Source organism: Argopecten irradians, chromosome 15 (genome assembly GCF_041381155.1).
Source record: "Argopecten irradians isolate NY chromosome 15, Ai_NY, whole genome shotgun sequence".
NCBI classification, from domain to species: Eukaryota; Metazoa; Mollusca; class Bivalvia; order Pectinida; family Pectinidae; genus Argopecten; species Argopecten irradians.
In genome coordinates this window covers 155,055-160,230 of record NC_091148.1, presented here as the reverse complement: position 1 = coordinate 160,230, position 5,176 = coordinate 155,055, and the positions used below count along the sequence as shown (strand labels likewise).

General features: G+C 40.1%; 1 pseudogene; it reads left to right on the top strand.

The window, feature by feature from the left end:
* Positions 1–745: 745 nt before the first annotated feature.
* On the top strand, positions 746–3,921 carry LOC138309586 (uncharacterized; annotated as a pseudogene).
* The last annotated feature ends 1,255 nt before the right edge of the window (positions 3,922–5,176 follow it).

Here is a 5,176-nt window from a genome sequence, read left to right as displayed (position 1 = left end):
ATCCTGTCAATTGGCTTCTAAATTATTACCAAAATGATCTGACAATGTTTAGTGATATAGCACTATAAAAAGGGCAATATGTTCCACTATACAAGAATAACACATTCCACAAACATACCATGGCAGTCTCCCAGTACACTCACCTCGCACAGCTAACAAACACGCAATACACCGCATGCATGGGAGGCCGTCCTTAATGGAACCATAGCTGTTAAAATTTACGTTACCAAATCAAACAAACAAAAAGAAACAAAGCTTATTGTTCATCGTCATGCCTCTGGCACCGATTCAGTAGATTACAACAAACAAACAATATTGACCGCACACTTATCGGATGTGACTACTCTGCTCTGAGCAATCGGTTTAATCGTTATAAGTGTTATGCGCTGTCTAAAAACGAGAAAATAATACTCGGCAAGTGGCCATGAACCCTTGTCAAAGAATCTTATCAAGTCTCGACCTTAGATTGACAGATAAAAAGGCTAACCAGTGTCCTTCCCCCCCCCCCCGTGGGTCAGTCTGCTGTCTCCGTAATTGACGATGAACCTCGACTGGAAATCGTTTATGTATGACGCTCCGGCATCTCGTCCCGCGCATGAAACCCCCATAGACTGTTTTTTTTTTTCACCCATTACGGGATCGCGCAATCTAATGACGCAACGTCAATTGTGTAGTGTTCATGGTAGCACTAATATCTCTAGCAGCGTTGATATTCAAAGTAACCCGGATATTCACCAGTAAATGACACGAAACACCCGCTTCCGTCAGTGCCGTCCCAAATATGGCTTCCAATCTGACTGTTCCCAATTGTTTGAATAAGGTGAGGTATTGATTGGTTTCTCACAAAAGTGGTTCCAATTCAAAGGTGTAAAATGGCATATCCTTTTGACAATGTCGTCCCTTTTCTATGTCAGAACCGGCATCGTTGAGGCCCATTTCCCCGTCGATTGTAACATGTTATGTAGAACGGAAATAGAAGTCTGACCACCTTTTGTCGAATATTTTAGCTTTAAAGCGTTACCTTCCCACCGGTATTCCATCCACGAAGAGTCCTATAGATGTGACGTCATATACGGTTGGAAAAACCAAGGATTCTGTTCGTAATCACCGGTAGTTCCAGTAGCATTTACGTATCCGACCACTACCAGGTTTATGGTTCTCACGCCTTGAAATATGTTGGTCATAGGTAAAGTTTGTGGTTCCAATGAGGGGAATGGGTCCATCCTGCTTGTACCATAGTTCTGTGTAAGAGGGATATTTGTTCGCTTAGTCTAACTCTAAAACGCTTTGACCTTTGTGCATAGATGGACGGCATGGGTTATGTATCATCGACTTTGCTCACTCTCAATCGAATAGTCCTCGAATGCTACCTTGTAATCAGGCGCATGCTGTTGCCGGACAACAGAAAAAAACACAAACTCGGTTTAGATCTGATAACAGTCGGCTTGATGTTGAACGATTGATCAAGGTATTCAATATATACTCTATCCATTTTAAATCAAATCGTGATAGAGCGGTCCGACTAGAATCTACTACCACTTTCCACCTTCGAAACATTTGAGCTCCTTCTTCTTAGCAATCCACGCGTTTGAAAACCGGGGTTCTTGGACTATTGATCATCCAATGGTCCCCCTCATCGTCCTCGAACCACAGCTGGGTACTCAATTGGGTCGATTTCGCTTCTTTACCGTATTTCAGAAGACTTTGTATGTAGGCCTTGTAAGGATAATGGCTCGTCGTAGATACGATGGTCTTACCTTGTAGAGTAACGTCCACTTGTGAAAAAAGAGAAGGCAATAACAAATTGATGGGTCCTACGTCATCAGTAAGGGATATGGCGCTTCCGTCTGCATTGGTTATTTTTACTTTAGCATAAATTAGACTGTTCCGAAAATCAATCAATTCTAATCCGTTCTGACCACTTACGACGAATTCAACCACAGAATCGCTCGTAATCTGAGATATCGGTAACACGTCTTGATAGTATATGTTTTCTACGGCAGTCTGTGTTGGTGGTAGATCGAATATGGCCAATTCTGACGGTTGTGCCTCCCTAAAAAAGTCTTTGTTTAACGTAGCCATTGTGATATGAGATTTCTTTTTTTCTTGTTTGTTGATTTTCTTTTTACTTGTTTTTTTTACTTTCCTTTTCAGTATGCTTGCCTTCCGCTTTGCTTTATCCGTTTTTGGTTTCTTCAGCTGAGCTCGTGAGGTGCGTACACCTCGACGTTTCCTGGCAGACTGACGACGACGTGAGACTCGTTTCCTTTTTATCTCGGACTTGGCTTGTTCTACTACTTGTTGGGACGGAGAGACCATGTTGACGTTCACCTCACGGGTAGGTAACGATTTTTCTCCTTCCTTGCCGCTTTTGTCGATAGGAATCATGAATTCATTCGAATTCTGAGATAATCCTCCACCGAATTGTTTTACGTTTCGTTCAGTGTTGTCTATATAAGAATTTTCTTTCCCACGTGCCACCTCTTGATAATACTTCATCCATTTGCCCACATTGGGGACGTACATCTTGGAAACATTCATGATAGAAATGGATATTGTTTAAAGTGAAGTGTAATCGTCGCCCGATCTTTCAAGAATGAAGCGAAATCGTTCTTTCGGTTCTTTATATAAAATTCTATATCTCTCACTTCCGACTTTTTTACAGGTAAATAGTATGGAACGGTGAACGATTGCGACCAGTTGGCCACTTTTAGTGCTCTGATGGGTCGGAGTAGAGTCTGCTTTTCACCATCGATCAAACTTTCATCACACACGTCACTGTGTAAGTATAAGTTCTCCTTCGTTTTTGTTCCGCTCGTACTTAATGTGATGTCCAATAATGCTACTTTCCATGCCCCGGGCAGATTTAACGGTGTTTGAAGATGTACACCGAAGTGGTAGGGCTTGTTTTGTGAAAAGTACTTCTCACTGCCATCGCTGTGAATGACTACGTAATGCGACATCTTAGGCTTTGTTTACATCACTGATGTCTTTCTCGGCTATCCACTGGTTATATTTAGACGGCCAACCCTCAAATTTAACGAACCACTCGATTTGTCCGTTCCTTTTTCGTTTTTTAAGTTTTTCCTCTATATACCATAATGCGTTTTCGTCTTTGTCTACTCTTTGTAGTTCCGATTGATAAAAGTTTCCAGTGATCGGTTCATTCAGAAAGTCTTTCAGTTGATATTGCGGTATTCCTTGACGTAAGAAACGTTTGTTAACCCGAAATATTTCTGAACTCCATTGCTGTTGATAAGCTTTCGTAAAGGGTTGCTTTAGGTGCGATACTCTAACTAGACTTCCTACCTTAAATCGGAATTTTGATTTCTTAACCTTTGATTTCTTCTGGAGAGGTATTATATTTCTAAGATACATGTAGGCAAATAGATCGGCTTCGTTATGTTTATTTACGTCTTTAGGCGCCGTGCCAGCTAAAGATCTGTGAGGTGTGGCATTGTAGCTCCTAACGAAATCTTGCAATTTACCTGCATACGCATAAGTTCTATATTTGGTGAAATATCTATACATCATGGTCTTTAAAGTCCTTATGACGCGTTCTACTACGGATGCCTTTGTATCATTTTTACTTGTAAAGTATTTGATGTCATTGTCTTTACAGTACTGTCTCATCAGGTTCCCAGTAAATTCTTTGCCTGCATCGGTATACAGACGTTTCGGCTTTTCTCCCCTATCTATTATTTTTCTGAAGGCATCTAATACGTCTTTCGTCGTTTTCGTCGTTGTAGGTTCAACCCATAGGAAGCGAGAGAAAACGTCTATGACTACGAGAAGGAACCGAATGCTATTGTTTTGTTTGGAGAGGTTCGATACATCTGCAAGATCGGCTTGAAATTCCTCACGAGGACCAGAGACTTCCACTCGTGCTCTCTTGAAAGATCGCCTGACTGGTTTTTGTAAGCTATAATCGTCTAGACTTTGAATATATCTTCTAATCTTATAAAGACCCGGTGATGTGAATCCGCGGGATTTCAATACTTGATGAACTTTAGTCGGGCTCAGAAATGCACCTCCATTATTCAAATTGTAATAGACTCCATCTACGAGACGCTTCTCTTTAACGGTCAACATATTCAATGAGACAAAATATTTAAGTACAGTCTTTTATTACATGAAAGTTTATACATTTGATTATACATTATATTTTACAATAAAACCAGTCTTCTACGCGATTCATGGACTTGACCATTTTAAAAACACAAGCTTTCCATTTCTCTGTTTTGAGCTCGTTCTTTCTCCATTCGACATTGCACAATCGTGATATGAAAGAGTTTCTTACACTTCGTTGAACATCAAAGCGAATTGTTTCGCGAATGAAATCACGAATGACTACGACATCATCCAAATGAATAAAAGCATCAGTCAAATCAGATTGTCTTTCATTCATTATTTCTCGGATATGATTGGCATAAGTCAGCTTTAACAGACAATCCATACTGATTTCTTCCGATGATTCCATATCTAACTTGGTGGGTACGGTCAAACACGATGTTCATCAATACATTCCAGAGAAAAGTTGTTATGTTTCCAATATTTCAATGTTCTACCGCACCTGTAGCAGGTCACGTAATCTTCTTCGCCCAGGTAAAAGAATCCGCCTATGGCTAGCTGATATAGAGTTTGACAAAGTTTACAGTTCCAATTATAAAAGGTCATTAGTCGTTCAACACAGCTTGTCATATGGTTATGGACTGGACGAGTTTCCATCTATAAGTAGAAAAAAAATCAGGTGGAAAGATTGGATTCAGCTTCTTCAATTTTCTTCACATATTTCTTTATTTTTTCGCAGTAACGATGCTTCACGTAGTTTTCGTTTCTAAAACGTTCGCGTTGCATTAACTGATGCAGCAGCTTTAAAGGAATGCATGACTGTATGGTAAGCTCTCCCCATGTCTTTTCCACATCCGAGTGACTAACTAGTATCAACGATCTATCAAAGTATAAATCCAATCTTTCCTCACTCGACAGCATGACACAATCATGAGCAAGTTGGTTCGATTGTCCTTCATCACAACCCAAACACACAAACAGTTCCGTTATTTTCGATCTTACCTTAAACGCATAAGATAGACACAACAGATTTTTCAATAATTTCCGAAAGGATTTTTCTTCTACATATTCTATCAAATATTTTTGCACTCCATTTCGCATCGCT